The sequence below is a fragment of the Heptranchias perlo genome, chromosome 20, assembly GCF_035084215.1.
Source record: "Heptranchias perlo isolate sHepPer1 chromosome 20, sHepPer1.hap1, whole genome shotgun sequence".
In the NCBI taxonomy this organism is placed as follows: domain Eukaryota; kingdom Metazoa; phylum Chordata; class Chondrichthyes; order Hexanchiformes; family Hexanchidae; genus Heptranchias; species Heptranchias perlo.
The window spans coordinates 13,947,961-13,965,000 of NC_090344.1; the positions used below are offsets into that span (position 1 = coordinate 13,947,961).

A 17,040-nucleotide genomic window follows, 5' to 3' on the forward strand; every position below is an offset into this window, starting at 1 on the left:
ATTAGTCTCTTATCTTGAATTCAGCAAGTAATTGAACCATTCCGTTTGTAACAAAGTTGATTTATTTGACATAGATCCAGAATATTGAATTTCAGCCCAGTTATAGCGGTTATTAACATCAGCAGAAACAAATCCCAACTGCCAGAATGAAGTTCTGCTGCTGAAACCCTCATCCGTGCCTTTGTTTGCTTCTAGACTCGACTATTCCAATGCTCTCCAGGCCCGGCCTTCCACTTGACACCCTCCGTAAACTTAAACCCACAATCTCCAGATCAATAATCAGTCACATTATTCATTGTGTCACTGGCCCAGACTGTGGAAAACACAGAGCAGCTCACACTCCCACAGCACTGCGGTATGAGCAGGTCCCGAGTCAGCCTCAGTCATGAGCACTGGAATCCACGAGTCCGGGTGTGTCAAAGGTGCACGGTGAACAATCACCAAAGTGAAACATTTTTGCCGCTTCCCTTCGATATCTCAGCTGGTAGCGCGACAAGACTGTCGTGGAAAATAAGATAAAGTCATCCTTACGTCATTTGTTCAATTCCTGCTCGAAGGAGTATGCGTGATTTTGCAATAAGCAGCAGTTAGTTCAAGGTCGCTCTCTTAACTTTACAGGCACCTTACAGATTAACATGTTGCCACGAAGGCACAGGACGCCTCTTTTCCTTTCTCAAGCCGCAAAACTTTCTGTGTCTGCCCAAACAAGGCTGTTTTGCCTCTGCTCACCAGCAGGGAGTGCTTTTGAGCAGCAATACTTCAAAACACTCAGCTCTCGCTTTCAGGTGAAAGAAGTCTTCGATCAGCACTGGAGTCCATGAGTCTGAACATGTCAACAGGCACACGGTGAATAATCACCACAGACATCAATTTTTATCACTTCCCTTCGATAGCTCAGCTGGTAGAGCGGAGGACTGTAGTGAATTAAACAATTGAAGTAATCCTTTGGTCGCTGGTTCAATTCCGGCTCGAAGGAGTGAGTGTGCTTTTGGAATAAGCAGCAATTACCTCAAGGTCGCTCTTTGAACTTTACAGGCACCTTCCAGATTAACATGTTGCCACTGAGTCACAGGACACCACTTTTCCTTTCTCAAACCTGAAAGCTTTCTGTTTCTGCCCAAGCACGGCTGTTTCACTCGAGCATTTCCCTCTGCTCACCAGCAGGGAGTGCCTTTGAGCAGCAACACTTCAAATCGCCCTCAATTTCAGGCAAAAAGGTCTTCGATCAGTCAGTCAGTCAGGGCTCACGCTGCTCCCTCAAGCTCGGGCGGCTGTTGCTTTCCAGTGACCTCATCTTCGTTCCGCAGGCTCGGGCTCTTCTCAGCATCATTCATGATTACTGTGACTTCCCGTTCTGCTGTTCCTCACTTGCTGATGCTCGATACCGCTGATTGGAGCAAAGTATTTCATATATTCAGGGTGCGGCAACCCAAGGCAAGATTTCTCTGCTGGTCGTGGAGCAGCTTGGAGGCGAGTGCGAGGCGGGAACTGTGAAGGGCGATTTACAAACAGCAAACGAGGAATTAGCTCAACTGGTAGAGCGCTCACTTGGCATGTGAGAAGTAGTGGGATCGTTGATTATATTCTCCACTCACCGTTTGTCTTGGTGCAATTATACAGAAACAAGAGTGTTGTCAGCGATTCCATAGCCCATGAACTTCCTAAACTTCACTGTTTGTTTGGGTACAGAGTGGTCAAGGGGCAGCAAAGCTCTTGATTTTGCTCTGCAGCAAAGATGGGATGATGAGGTGAGAGATGGAAAAAAAGCTTCGTAATCCCTGATGCCTTCTCTGAAGATTGAATTCAGGACCCTCAGATTATGACAATGATGCACTGCTTGCTGGCACTGAGAAGGCACTTATGGAGCCAGGCAGCACCACCAAGTTGGACAGCTTGCAACGTATTGAAAGCCATAAAATAATGCACAGTTTGCAAAAAAAAATGCGAGCCAAATCAGAGTTGAACCTACAGTGTTCTGATCCATAATCAGATGCGTTATCCATTGCACCACCAGCCCCTGTTATAGCGATGGAGTAGCAGTGGGAGGCAGTGAGCATGGCGAAGGTACTAAATAAACACGTTGCATCTGTCTTCATCAAGGAAGAAGATGCTGCCAGAATGTCAGTAAAGGAAGATGTCGTTGAGATACTGGATTGGCTAAAAATTCATAAAGAGGAGGTACTTGAAAGGCTGGCTGAACTTAAAGTGGAAACGTCACCTGGTCCGGATGGGATGCATCCTACGTTGCTGAGGGAAATAACGGTGGAAATTCCAGAAGTACTGGCCATAATCTTCCAAACATCCCTTGGTGTGGGGGTGATGCCAGAGGACTGGAGAATTGCAAATGTTACACCATTGTTCAAGAAAGGGTGAAAGATAAAACCCAGCAACTACAGACCAGCCAGTTTAACCTCGGTAGTGGGGAAAGTTCCAGCAACGATAATCCGGGCACAATTGGCAGTCACTTGGACAAGGATTAGGGAAAGCCAGCACGGATTTGTTAAAGGCAAATCGTGTTTAACTAACTTGATACAGTTTTTTGATAAGGTAACAGAGAGGATTCGATGAGGACAATTCGGTTGATGTGGTGTGTATGGACTTTCAAAAGGCGTTTGATATAGTGCCGCATAATAGGCTTGTCATCAAGATTGAAGCACATGGAATAAAAGGGGCAGTGGCAGCATTGATACAGAATTGGCTGCATAACATGAAGCAGAGAGTAGTGGTGAATGACTGATTTTCGGAATGGAGGGAGGTATACAGTCGTGTTCCCCAGGGGTCGGTGCTGGGACCACTGGTTTTCTTGATATTTATTAATGACTTTGACTTGGGTATACAGGGCACAATTTCCAAACTTGCAGATGACACAAAACTTAAAAGTGTAGTGAACAGTGAGGATAATAAACTGTGAGGAGGAGAGTGATTTACTTCAAGAGGTTCCCAATTCGATTCGGAAATGCTGTGGATCCGTGGCTCTAACGCAGGCGGACACCCTGAATGGGAAGATATGGAGGAAAAATTAGGATAAATTGGATGGTGGCCGGGTATGAGACAGGATATTAAAGATCTTGTGGCGGGATGTGTGATTGGTGCTCGATCTGACCCTGTATGGAAACACAAACGGGGGGCTAGGATGTGACAACCACCCTCGGGTCCATGGGATCGGATACAGATTGATTATATAGGGCCCTGACCGACTACCTCACCCGGTCATCAATATCTCCTGGTTGGTGGAGATCCATTCATAGGGGTCTTCCCACCTGCAATCAGACAGCTGAAATTACCGCTACTAAACTTGTTTATGATGTCTTTACTCAGTGTGGAATTCCTCGGATAGTGGATTCTGATAATGGATCCTCATTTTTCGGGGCTGTGGTAAAAGTTATCCTGTAAATACTCGAGATTGATCAGAAGTTCCATATTACTTACCACCCCAAGCAGCAGGACAAGTGGAAGGTATGAATGGCCCCATCAAAAAGGAACTGGTCAAATCTCTGAATCGGACCTGTTCCAATTGGGGCTTGGTCCTTCCCCTTATTTTGATGCGGATCCGTGCTGGAATGTGCAAATCTACAGGGTTGGCACGAAGCACGGGCCGTCCAATGCAATTCTGGAAGAATCTTCTTCCTCCATTTGCCCCTGATGATCAGACACAGGTCTTGTATCAGGAGTGGAAGCAACGCTTTAAAGAGCATCTCCTCGCTGTACAAGTGAGTGTGGGAGCTACTGATGAAACTAACCTTGTCCGTAGGATTGTACGGTGTGATGATAGGTCAGATATTTCTGAAATGGAGCTTGGACAGAAAGTTATGGTCCTGAATGACAAGGCCTTTGGTACATTTTGGTTCCACAAAATTGAAAGTTCGGTTTGCAGTCGTTGACAGGCTGGGTCCCTCTTTATATGCTGTCAACTTGGGGTAATTGGGCGTCTCATGGAAGCATGTAACGCAAATTAAAACGTTTGGAATACAGAAGGGGAAATGAGGGGAAAAAAACAGCATTAAGATTCTTTAGCCTATGGCAGAAGTTCTTTTGTTTTCAATGTCCTGTCTCTGTAGGAAGTCGGTGTGATGCTGTCTTTTTATAAAAGCCGGTGTCAATGTTTCGATGGTATTGGCTGTCGCTACATTTTTCCCTCATGATTAAAGGATCAACTGCTGTCTCTGTGATAACAAACTGGTGAAATCTTGTAGATTGCGCTGCAGCATTGTTTCACAGAGTAGACAATTTAAAATAAATCCGGATTTAGTTGTATTAGGACCTTTGTGCATCTTTTGCAGGCACAAAGACTGAAAAAGTGGAAATATTTTTTCTTTTTCATTTGGCAAAGTTTTAAAAGAAAAGTTTAATTGAAAAATGTGAGAAGCTGTGTGACACTGGTTAGTGATGTCTGGGTCCGTCTTCTTCCTGATAAGAAATTGACGCCTTCCACAAGCAGCGGTGTCTTTTTTTTGGTTTCTGGTATGTGCTTGACTCGGCTTAAATCTGAGCAACATTCAGGAGAAGGAGAAAATGTTGGAGTGAGCGATGAAAACTTTGTTTCTCCGACAGATGACCGCTGATAAAGAGTCTCCGATAATGAATCCAGCCACGATCCAAGGAGATGGAGAGAAAAAGGACCGTGGCCCAACTCTCTTGTCTGTGGTCTATTGTTGCTCATGGTGGGGACAAAATTGTTGGTATCTGTTGGTCCGCAAAAAGCTTTCATCTTTGAAACTTCTGTCTCTGTCCCATCGAGCCCTATTAAACATGGGGCTGACTGGGTGGAAGGAGTAAATGATCAATGTCGTTTTTTTTTATTCGTTCACGGGATGTGGGCGTCTCTGGCAAGGCCGGCATTTATTGCCCATCCCTAATTGCCCTTGAGAAGGTCGTGGTGAGCTGCCTTCTTGAACCGCTGCAGTCCGTGTGGTGACGGTTCTCCCACGGTGCTGTTAGGAAGGGAGTTCCAGGATTTTGACCCAGCGACGATGAAGGAATGGTGATATATTTCCAAGTCGGAATGGTGTGTGACTTGGAGGGGAACGTGCAGGTGGTGTTGTTCCCATGTGCCTGCTGCCCTTGTCCTTCTTGGTGGTAGAGTTCGTGGGTTTGGGAGGTGCTGTCGAAGAAGCCTTGGCGAGTTGCTACAGTGCATCCTGTGGATGGTACACAGTGTGGCTACGGGGCACTGCTGGTGAAGGGAGTGAATATTTAGGGTGGCGGATTGGGTGCCAATCAAGCGGACTGCTTTCTCCTGGATGGTGTCGAGCCTCTTGAGCGTTATTGGAGCTGCACTCATCCTGGCAAGTGGAGAGTATTCCATCACACTCCTGACTTGTTCCTTGTAGATGGTGGAAAGGCTTTGGGGAGTCAGGAGGTGAGTTACTCGCCGCAGAATACCCAGCTTCTGACCTGCTCTTGTATCCACAGTATTTATCTGGCTGATCCAGTTCAGTTTCTGGTCAATGGTGACCCCCAGGATGTTGATGGCGGGGTTTCGGCGATGGTAATGCCGTTAATATCAAGGGGAGATGGTTAGACTGTCTCTTGTTGGAGATGGTCATTGCCTGGCACTTGTCTTGCGTGAATGTTACTTGCAACTTATCTGCCCAAGCCTGGATGTTGTCCAGGTCTTGCTGCATGCGGGCATGAATTGCTTCATTATCTGAGGGGTTGCGAATGGAACTGAACACTGTGCAATCAGCAGCGAACATCCCCATTTCTGACCTTATGATGGAGGGGAGGTCATTGATGAAGCAGCTGAAGATGGTTGGGCCGAGGACACTGGCCTGAGGAACTCCTGAAGCAATGTCCTCGGGCTGAGATGATTGACCCCCAACAACCACTACCATCTTCCTTTGTGCTAGGTATGACTGCAGCCAGTTGAGAGTTTTCCCCCTAATTCCCATTGACTTCAATTTTACAAGGGCTCCTTTGTGCCACATTCGGTCAAATGCTGCCTTGATGTCAAGGGCAGACACTCTCACCCCACATCTGGAATTCAACTCTTTTGTCTGTCTGTGTTTGGATCAAGGCTGTAATGAGGTCTAGAGCCGAGTTGCCCTGGCGGAACACAAACTGAGCATCGGTGAGCAGGTCATTGTTGAGAAAGTGATGCTTGAAAGCATTGTCGACGACACCTTCCAACACTTTGCTGATGATTGAGAGTAGACTGATGGGGCGGCAATTGGCCAGATTGGATTTGTCCTGCTTTTCGTGGACAGGACATAACTAGTTAATTTGCCACATTGTCGGGTAGATTCCAATGATGCAGCTGTGCTGTAACAGTTTGGCTAGAGGCGTGGTTAGTTCTGGAGCACAAGTCTTCAGCACTACAGCCGGGATGTTGTCGGGGCCCATGGCCTTTTCTGTATCTGGTGCACTCAGCCGTTTCTTAATATCACGTGGAGTGAATCGAATTGTCTGAAGACTGGCTTCTGTGAAGGTGGGGATATCGGGAGGAGGCCGAGATGGATCATTTACTACGCAATTCTGGCTGTAGATGGTTGCAAACGCTTCAACCTTGTTTTTTGCACTCACATGCTGATCTCTGCAATCATTGAGGATGGGGATGTTTACAAAGCCTCCTCCCTACGGTTAGTTGCTTAATTGTCCACCACCATTCACGACTGGATGTGGCAACTGCAGAGCATTGATCTGATCCGTTCGTTGTGGAATCGCTTAGCTCTGTCTGTAGCATGTTGCTTCCGCTGTTTCGCATGCATGTGGTCCGGAATTGTAGCTTCACCAGGTTGGCACCTCATTTTTAGGTACGCCTGGTGCTGCTCCTGGCATGCTCTTCTGCACTCCTTATTGAACTAGGGTTGATCCCCGGGCTTGTTGGTAATGGTAGAGTGAGGAATATGCCGGGCTATGAGGTTACAGATTGTGCTGGAATACAATTCTGCTGCTGCTGATGGGCCACAGCGCCTCATGGATGCCCAGTTTTGAGCTGCTGGATCTGTTCTGAATCTATCCCATTTAGCACGGTGGTAGTGCCACACAACACGTTGGATGGTGTCCTCAGTGCGAAGACGGGACTTCACCTCCACGAGGACTGTGCGGTAGTCACTCCTACCAATACTGTCATGGACAGATGCATTTGCCAGAGGTAGATTGGTGAGGACGATGTCAAGTTCGTTTTTCCCTCGTGTTGGTTCGCTCACCACCTGCCGCAGGCCCAGTCCAGCAGTTATGTCCTTTAGGACTCGGCCAGCTCGGTCAGTAGTGGTGCTACCGAGCCACTCTTGGTGATGGACATTGAAGTCCCCCACCCAGAGTACATTCTGTGCCATGGCTTCCCTCAGTGCTTCCTCCAAGTGGTGTTCAACATAGAGGAGGACGGATTCGTCAGCTGAGGGAGGGCGGTAGGTGGTAATCAGCAGGAGGTTTCCTTGAATGAAGGACAAATGGTGATGGGTCAGGGAGTTTCTGTAAATGAAGCAGAAGTGGTGATAAGGCAGGGAGAGTCTGTAAATGAAGGTTAAATGGTGACGGGTCAGGGGGCGTCTGTAAATGAAAGAGGTATGTTGATCGGTCAGGGAGTGTCTGTAATTGAAGGAGAACTAGTGATGGTTCAGGGAGTGTCTGTAAATGAAGGAGAAATGGTGATCGATAAGGAATCGTCTGTAAATTAAGAAGAAATGGTGAATGTCAGGGCGAGTCTGTAAATGAGGAAGAAAATGTGATGGCTCATAAGAAAATAAGAAATAGGAGCAGGAGTCGGCCATACGCCCCATTGAGCCTGCACTGCCATTCAATGAGATCAAGGCTGATCTTTGACCTCAACTCCACTTTACTGCCCGATCTGCATATCCCTTGATTCCCTTCGAGTCCAAAAATCTATCAATTTCAGCCTTGCATACACTCAACGACTGTGCATTCACAGCCCTCTGAGGTAGAGAATTCCAAAGATTTACAACCCTCTGAGTGATGAAATTCCTCCTCATCTCAGTCTTAAATGGCCGACCCCTTATCCTGAGACAATGCTCCTACTTCTACACTCTCCAGCCAGGAGAAACATCCTCTCAGTATCTACCCTCTCAAGCCCTCTCAGAATCTTACAAGTTTCAATGAGATCACCTCTCATTCTTAGAACCATAGAACCATAGAAAAGATACAGCACAGAAGGGGGCCATTCGGCCCATCGTGTCCGCACTGGTTCGAAGAACAACCAGGTGCCCATTCTAATCCCACCTTCCAGCACCCGTTCCGTAGCCCTGCGGCTTACAGCATTTTAGGTGCAGGTCCAGGTACTTTTTAAAAGAGGTGAGGGTCCCTGCCTCTACCACCAATTTGGGAAGCGAATTCCATACACCCACCACCCTCTCGGTAAAAAAGTTTTTCCTCATGTCCCCTCTAATCCTTCCGCCAATCAGCATAAATTTATATCCTCTAGTTCTTGAACTCTCTGCAAGGGGAAACAGATACTTCCTGTCTACTCCATTTGGGCCCCTCATAATTTTGTACACGTCAATCAAGTCACCACTCAGCTTCCTCTGCTCCAAGGAAAACAACCACAACCGATCCAATCTCTCCTCATAGCTGCAATTTTCAAGCCCTGGCAACATTCTTGTAAATCTTCTCTGCACTCTCTCCAGAGCAATTATGTCCTTCCTGTAATGTGGTGACCAGAACTGCGCACAATACTCCAGCTGTGGCCTTACCTGCGTTTTACGCAGTTCCATCATTACATCCTTGCTATTGTTTTCTTTACCTCGACAAATAACGGAGGGTATTCCGTATGCCTTCTTCACAACCTTATCTCCCTGTGCTACCACCTTCGGGGACCTGTGCACGTGCACTCCATGGTCTCTCACTTCCTCTCCCCTCTCAATATATTCCCGTTTACTGCATATTCCCTTTTACTGTTTGCCCTCCCTAAGTGCATTGCCTCACACTTCTCCGGGTTGAAGTCCATTTGCCACTTTTCTACCCACTTCCACCAACCCATTGATATCTTCTTGCAGTCTACAGCTACCCTCTTCACTATCAATTACACAGCCAATTCTTGTGTGATCTGCAAATTTGCCAAACATGCCCCCAACATTCAAGTCCAAATCATGAAGTTAGACCACTATGAACAAGGGACCCAACACTGAGCCCTATGGCACACCACTGGAAACAGATTTCCATTCGCAAAGACATCCATCGACTTTTACCCTTTGTTTCCTGTTACTGAGCCAATTTTGGATCTAATTCGCCACATTTCTCTCTATCCGATGGGCTTTTACCTATCTGACCAGTCTGCCCTGTGGGACCTTGTCAAATGCCTTACAAAAATCCATGTAGACAACATCCACTGCACTATTCTCATCAATCCTCCTTGTCACTTCCTCAAAGAATTCAATCAGATTTGTAAGGCATGACCTTCCCTGAACAAATCCATGCTGACTATCCCTTATTAAACCATGCCTTTCCAAGTGACAGTTTATCCTATCTCTCAGTATTGATTCGAATAGTTTGCCCACCACCGAGGTAAGACTGACCGGCCGAGAATTATTCGCCCTTTCCCTCGTACCCTTTTTAAAAAATGGTCTTACGTTTGCAGTCTTCCAGTCCTCCGGTACCTCCCCTGTATCAAGTGAGGATTGGAAAATTATCCTCAGAGCATCCGCTGTTTCCTTCCTGGCTTCCATCAATAGACTAGGAAACAATCCATCCAGCCTTGGTGACTAATCGATTTTCAAGGATTCCAGTCCCTCTGGTACTTCCTCTCTTCTTATGTTTACCTTATCCAATATTTCACAACTCTCCTCTTCAACTACTACATCCGGATCATCCCGTTCTTTGGGAAAACGGAGACAAAATATTCATTTAAAACCCGACCCGCATCCTCTGCATCTACACACAAGTTACCCTTATCATCCCTGATAGGTCCTACCCTTTCATTCGCTATCCTCTTGTTCTTAATGTACTGATAAAATATCTAACATTCTTCTAAACTCCAGAGAGAATCGGCCCATTCTACTCAATCTCTCCTCATAGGACAACCCTCTCATCCCAGGAATCAATTTAGTGAACCTTCGCTGCATATACCCTTCCTTAGATAAGGAGAGACCAACTGTACACAGTACTCCAGGTGTGGTCTCACCAAAGCCCTGTACAATTGCAACAAGACTTCCTTATTCTTCGACTCCAACCCCCTTGCAATAAGTTCCAACATTCCAGTTGCCTTCGAATTGCTTGCTGTACCTGCATGTTATCTTTCAGTGTTTCTTGTACGAGGACATACAAATCTCTCTGTACACCAACATTTAAGAGTTTCTCACCATTTAAAAAATTCTGTTTTTCTATTCTTCCTACCAAAGGGAGTAACCTCACATTTCCCCACATTATACTCTATCTGTCATCTTCTTGCCCACTCATTTAACCTGTCTATATCCCTTTGCAGACTCCTTGTGTCCTCCTCACAGCTTACTTTCCCACCTAGCTTCATGTCGTCAGCAAACTTGGATACTTTACACTCGGTCCCATCCGCTAAGTCATTGATATATATTGTAAATAGCTGAGGCCCAAGCACTGATCCTTGCGGCACCCCACTAGTTACACGTCCAGGCCATCAAAATATATCAAAAAGATTCATGGTCCTAATACCCACCCCTATGGAATATCACTGTATACTTCCTTCCAGTCTGTAAAACAACGGTTCACCACTGATCTCCACATTCTGTCTCTCAGCCAATTTTGTATCCATGCTGCCATGGGCTTCAATTTTACCAACAGGTCCATTAGGTGGCACTTAACCAAACGCTTTTGAATTGTCCGTTTACACAACATCGAGTCACTACCCTCATCAACCCTCTCCGTTATTTCATTGAAGAACTCAATCATATTAGTCAGACATAATTTTACTTTCAACAAATCTATACTGACTGTCATTTATTAACCCACGTTCTTCCAAGTGAGAATTAATTTTCTCCCGGATTCTGGTCTCTCGAAGTTTCCTACCACCGACGGTAGGCTGACTGGTCTGTCATTGCCGGGTTTATCCCTCTCCCACATTTATGAACAGGGGTGTAACACTTGCAATCCTCCAGTCCTCAGACACCACTCCCATATCCAATGAGGATTGGAAGATTGTGGTCAGAGCCTCCGCTATCTACACCCTGACTTCACTCAGTAATCTAGGAGGCATCCCATCTGGACCGAAAGACTTTTTTACTTTGAGCACTGCAATCTTCTAAGTACCTCCTCTTTATCTATTTTTATCGTCTCCAATATCACCACTACCTCCTCCTTTTCTGTAAAATGGCAGAATCCTCATCTCTGGTGAAGACGGATTTAAAGAACTTATTTAGTGCCTCAGCCATGCCCTCTGCCTCCACAAGAAGATCTCCTTTTTTGTTATTAATCCGACCCCACACTTCTTTTGACTCCCCTTTTACTGTTTGTATGTTTATAAAAGACTTTTGGATTCCCTTTTATGTTAACCGCCAATCTGTTCTCATACTCTCTCTTTGCACCTCTGATTCCCTTTTTTAGATCTCCTCTGTACTTTCTTTATTCAGCCTGGTTCACGACTATATTATGAACCTTACATTCGTCATAACTCTCCTTTTTCTGTTTCATTTTAATCTCTATCACTTTCGTCATCCAGGGAGCTCTCGCTTTGGATGCCCTTCCTTTCTCCCCCGTGGGGATCTTTCTGCTCTGCACCTGAACCAACTCCTCCTTCAAGGCCTCCCATTTTTCAATTACTGTTTTGTTGCCAACTATTGATCCTGATCCACCTGGACAAGATCCCTTTTTAACTCACTGGAATTAGCCCTCCTCCAGTTAAGTAATTTCACATTTGTTTGTTCCTTGTCCTTTTCCGTAACTATCCTAAACCTAATGAGGTTATGATCACTGCTGCCCCACTGAAACATGCTGCACCTGCCCCACTTCATTCTCCACACCGAGCCCATTGCTGTATTCACATTCACTGTCTCACATGCACTCTCTCACATGCACTCTCTCACATTCACTCTCTCACATTCACTCTCTCACATTCACTCTCTCACGCTCTCTCACACTCATTCCCTCACATTCACTCTCTCACGCTTTCTCACATTCACTCTCTCACAATCATTCTCTCACATTCACTCTCTCACATTCACTCTCACGCTCTGCACATTCACTCTCTCACGCTCTCTCACCCTTTCACTCAGGGTTTAGGACCACTGAAAGATGATGCGATGGGTTTGGATTTCAGCACAGGGAGGAGGGAGAGTGTGTGGGACGGGGATTTACAGCTTTGGGGGAACAAGAGAGGAAAGAATGTTCCATAGAAACTAGAATTGTTTGTTCTGAATTTCTATCCTGTACTTACAATGATAACTTTTGTAAACTCCTTTTACAGGGTATTAGAAGGGGAGGATTTGCAGAGGGAAACTCAAACCAAAGATCAAGTCAAGATCTGACAGAGTCACACGATTCATCAGGACCTAAATATCATCGGCCTTTGAATGTGGAAGGAGAAATGTTTGTCTGTTCTGTCTCTGGGAGAAGATTTCAAACATCGGTGTGAGTGGAAGAGCACCGAGACACACACACCCGAGTGAGAGTGTTCCAGTGCACTGACTGTGGAAAGAGCTTTAACCAGTTACACAGACTGAAAAAACATCACACCATTCACAGCGGGGAGAAACCGTACACGTGTTCTGTGTGTGGACGAGGCTTCAACTGATCGTCCAACCTGGAGAGACACAAGGACACCCGGACCACGGAGAAACCGTGGAAATGTGGGGACTGTGGGAAGGGATTCAATTACCCGTCAGAGCTGGAAACTCATCGACGCAGTCACACTGGGGAGAGGCCATTCACCTGCTCCGTGTGTGGGAAGGAATTCGCTCAGTCATACAGCCTCCTGATACACCAGCGAGTTCACTCTGATAAGAAACCATTTAAATGTTCTGACTGTGAGAAGAGATTTAAAAGCAGAAACGAACTGCTGAGACACCAACGCACTCACACTGGGGAGAGGCCGTTCATCTGCTCCGTGTGTAAGAAGAGATTTAATCGGTCATCCCACCTTCTGTCACACCAGCGAGTTCACACTGGGGAGAGAACTTTAAATGTTTTGACTGTGAGAGAGCTTTAAAAGCACAAATGATCTGTTGAGACAGCAACACACTCACACTGGGGAGAGACTGTTCACCTGCTCCGAGTGTGGGAAGGGATACACGGATTCTTCCCACCTTCTGAGACGGGTTGCACCCAATCAGAACCGGGACCGATATCCTCGCAGAGGGATGGGTACCAAAGGGCAGGTACAGATAGGACAAATTCAGACCACGAAACGGGAAGTTGAAAAGCAGTTATTTATGTCGTTAGCCACTCAGAATAGCAAAAGAAGCAAAGGCTAAATCGTGCTCAGCTCAGGACTTTGATGGGGTTAAAGGGCATATACTTCAATGGAAGGAGTATTACAAACAAAGCGGATGGGGTGATATAAATAGAGTACAAAATTATGTGGGGCCTCAATAGAGTAGACAGGAAGTACCTGTTTCCCCGAGCGGAGAGTTCAAGGACTAGAGGACAGAGATTTAAGCTGATTGGCGGAAGGATTGGAGGGGACATCAGGAAAATCTTTTTTATCCAGAGGGTGGTGGGTGTATGGAATTCGCTACCCGAATTGGTGGTGGAGGCAGGGACCCTCAACTCATTTAAAAAGTACCTGGACCTGCACCTAAAGTGCTGTAAGCTGCAGGGCTATGGACCGGGTACTGGAAGGTGGGATTAGAATGGGCACCTGGTTGTTCTTTGAGCCGGCGTGGAGACAATGTGCCGAATGGCCCCCTTATGTTCTGTATCTTTTCTATGGTTCTATTAGCTAAGGGCACAGATAGACACATGGCAGCATGATATCATTGCTATAACGGAAACCTGGCTTAAAGAGGGGGTTAATTGACAGCTCTGTATTCCTGGATATAGAGTTTTCAGGCAGGATAGAGTGGGTGATAAAATGGAGGGGGGTAGCATTATTGGTTAAAGAATCAATTACAGTTGTGAGGAGGGATGATATGCTTAATGGATCATTAATCGAGGCCATATGGGTTGAGCTAAGAAATAAAAAAAGGGGCAGTCACACTACTAGGAATGTACTATAGACCCCCGAATAGTGAAAGAGAGATAGAAGAACAAATAAGTAGGCAAATTTCTGAGTGCAAAAATAAGAAGGCAATAATAGTAGGGGATTTCAACTACCCTAACATCAACTGGGATTCAAACAGTGTGAGGGGCACAGAGGGCGCAAAATTCTTGATCGGTGTACAGGAGAACTTCTGAGCCAGTACGTGACAAGCCCAACAAGAGGGGATGCAATTCTAGATTTACTCCTGGGAAATGAAGATGGGCAAGTGGGTGAAGTGACAGTGGGTGACTATATCGGGGATAGTGATCAATTCAGTTAGTTTTAGTATTATTATGGAAAAGGACAGAGTTAAATCAGGAGTAAACGTTTTAAATTGGGGGAAGGCAAATTTTACAGCACTAAGAGGTGATTTGGCAGAAGTGGACTGGACACAACTGCTTGAGAAATCAGTGGCAAGCCAGTGGGAGGCATTAAAAAGTGAAATTCTACGGGTACAATGCAGACACGTCCCCTCAAAGAAAAAGGGTGACACTGCCAAATTTAGAGCCCCATAGTTGTCTAGAAGTATATGGGGCAAGATAAAGCAGAAAAGGAAAGCTTATGACTGTCACAGAAAACTAAATACTGCAAAAAGCCGAGGGGAGTATGGAAAGTACAGGGATGATGTAAAAAAGGAAACAAGGAAAGCAAAGGGAGGACATGAAGAAATATTAGCCAGTAAGAATAAAGAAAACCCAAAGATGTTTCATCACGACATTAAGAACAAGAGGATAGCTAAGGAAAAGTTGGGACTTATCAGGGATGATAAGGGTAACTTGTGTGTAGAAGCAGAGGATGTGGGTATGGTTTTAAATGAATATTTTCTCCCCGTATTCACAAAGGAAAGGGATGATCCGGACTTATTAGTTGAAGATGAGAGTTGTGAAATATTGGATAAGGTAAACATAACGAGAGAGGAAGTACTAGAGGGACTGGAATCCTTGGAAGTTGATAAGTCACCAGGGCCGGATGGATTGTTTCCTAGGCTATTGGAGGAAGCCAGGGAGGAAATAACGGATGCTCTGAGGATCATTTTCCAATCCTCACTAAATACAGGGGAGGCACCGGAGGACTGGAAGACTGCAAATGTAGTAACATTGTTTAAAAAGGCTACGAGGGAAAGTCTGAACAATTATAGGCCGGTCAGTCTTATCTCGGTGGTGGGCAAACTATTAGAATCAATACTGAGAGATAGGATAAACTGTCACTTGGAAAGGCATGGTTTAATAAGGGATAGTCAGCATGGATTTGTTCAGGGAAGGTCATGCCTTCCAAATCTGATAGAATTCTTTGCGGAAGTGACAAGGAGGATTGATGAGGGTAGTGCAGTGGATCTTGTCTACGTGGATTTTAGTAAGGCATTTGACAAAATCCCACATGGCAGATTGGCCAGAAAGGTAAAAGCCCATCGGATACAGGGAAATGTGGCGAATTCGATCCAAAATTGGCTCAGTAACAGGAAACAAAGGGTAAAAGTCGATGGATGTTTTTGCGAATGGAAATCCATTTCCAGTGATGTGCCACAGGGCTCAGTGTTGGGTCCCTTGCTGTTTGTGGTCTATCTTAATGATTTTGACTTGAATATAGGGGGCATGATTGGCAAATTGCAGATGACAAAAAAATTGAAAACAATTTTACAACACCAAGTTATAGTCCAGCAATTTTATTTTAAATTCACAAGCTTTCGGAGGCTTCCTCCTTCCTCAGGTGAACGATGTTGGAAAGGAGGAAGGAGGAAGCCTCCGAAAGCTCGTGAATTTAAAAGAAATTGCTGGACTATAACTTGGTGTTGTAAAATTGTTTGCAATTGTCAACCCCAGTCCATCACCAGCATCTCCACATCATGACAAAAAAATTGGCTGTGTAGTTGATAGTGAAGAGGATAGCTGTAGACTCCAAGAAGATGTCAATGGGTTGGTGAAGTGGGCGGAAAAGTAGCAAATGGAGTTCAACCTGGAGGCAATGCACTTCGGGAGGGCAAACAGTAAAAGGGAGTACGCAGTAAACTGGAATATATTGAGAGGGGAGAGGAAGTGAGAGACCATGCAGTGCATGTGCACAGGTCCCTGAAGGTGGCAGTCCAGGTGGATAAGGTTGTGAAGAAGGCATACGGAATGCTCTCCGTTATCAGCCAAGGTATAGAATACATAAGCAGGGATGTAATGATGGAATTGTATAAAACGCTGGTAAGGCCACAGCTGGAGTATTGTGTGCAGTTCTGGTCACCACATTACAGGAAGGATGTAATTGCTCTGGAGAGAGTGCAGGGAAGATTTACCAGAATGTTGCTAGGGCTTGTAAATTGCAGCTATGAGGAGAGATTGGATAGGTTGGGGTTGTTTTTCTTGGAGCAAAGGATGCTGAGAGGAGACTTGATTGAGTTTCACAAAATTATGAGGGGACGAGATTGAGTAGACAGGAAGTATCTGTTTCCCCTGGCGGAGAGGTCAAGAACTAGAGGACATAGATTTAAACTGATTGGCGGAAGGATTAGAGGGGACATGAGGAAAAACCTTTTTACCCAGAGGGTGGTGGGTGTATGGAATTCGCTGCCTGAATTGGTCGTAGAGGCAAGGACCCTGAACTCTTTTAAAAAGTACCTGGACCTGCACCGAAAATGCTGTAAACTGCAGGGCTGTGGACCGGGTGCTGGAAGGTGGGATTAGAATGGGCAACTGGTTGTTCTTCGAGCCGACGTGGACACGATCGGCCGAATGGCCCCCTTCTGTGCTGTATCTTTTCGATGGTTCTCTGGTTACCTTATATCCAGTAATACCATGTTTTGGCTGTTGTCAGAAATAGTCCCTTCGTGGGATTAGAATCTAATTATAATCTAAGAACTGGTTCCTGACAGCAAGATCACCATGGTACTGGTATTATGGTTGAAGGCAAAACAGATTTATTAAGCACATCATAATTAGTACAAAAAAGGTGATACTTAA

At 45.6% G+C, this 17,040-nt stretch overlaps 1 non-coding gene across 1 annotated transcript; it reads left to right on the forward strand.

Moving 5' to 3' along the window:
• Positions 1-883: 883 nt before the first annotated feature.
• On the forward strand, positions 884-976 carry trnay-gua (transfer RNA tyrosine (anticodon GUA)). The gene is made up of 2 exons: positions 884-920; positions 941-976. It is a non-coding gene; the product is annotated as a tRNA-Tyr (tRNA).
• The last annotated feature ends 16,064 nt before the right edge of the window (positions 977-17,040 follow it).